This window comes from Guillardia theta (genome assembly GCF_000315625.1).
Source record: "Guillardia theta CCMP2712 unplaced genomic scaffold GUITHscaffold_122, whole genome shotgun sequence".
NCBI classification, from domain to species: domain Eukaryota; class Cryptophyceae; order Pyrenomonadales; family Geminigeraceae; genus Guillardia; species Guillardia theta.
Window position 1 is genome coordinate 179316 of NW_005434552.1, and position 508 is coordinate 179823.

Genomic DNA, 508 nt, shown 5'->3' on the forward strand with positions numbered 1-508 from the left:
AAGATTGTAACGATTACATTTCATTCCCACGGTTAAAATGCTCTCCTCCACTCCTCTTCCTCCTCCTCCTCCTCCTCGTCTCCCTCTTCGTCGACTTCATTCTTACTTCTTCTTCGCCTTCTCAAGGAGGTCATCCAGCGCGACCGGCCTCCACTGCAGCAGCGTGAGTCGCAGGCGGAAATGAAGGTGGTGGTGGGGGGGTGGGGGGGGATGTAGAACGATGAGAGCATGATGTAGGAGGAGGAGGAGGAGGAGGAGGAGGATGTGAAGTTGGAGAAGGGAGGGTGGGAGGGGCCGGGGAGGGCCAGGGGTAGAGGAGGACACGAGGAGAGGCAGCAGCAGGAAAGGAGGGAATGGAACAAGGGCAGGAGGAGCATGTAGTGGGATCAGGAACAAAGGAAACGTCAAAAATATCGGAAGAGGAAGGGAGGCAGGCAGGCACGGAGGCAGGGGAGGAGAACCTTTCCGCCGTCAAGCGCGAAGACGATACGATTGTCGAGGTAGATAG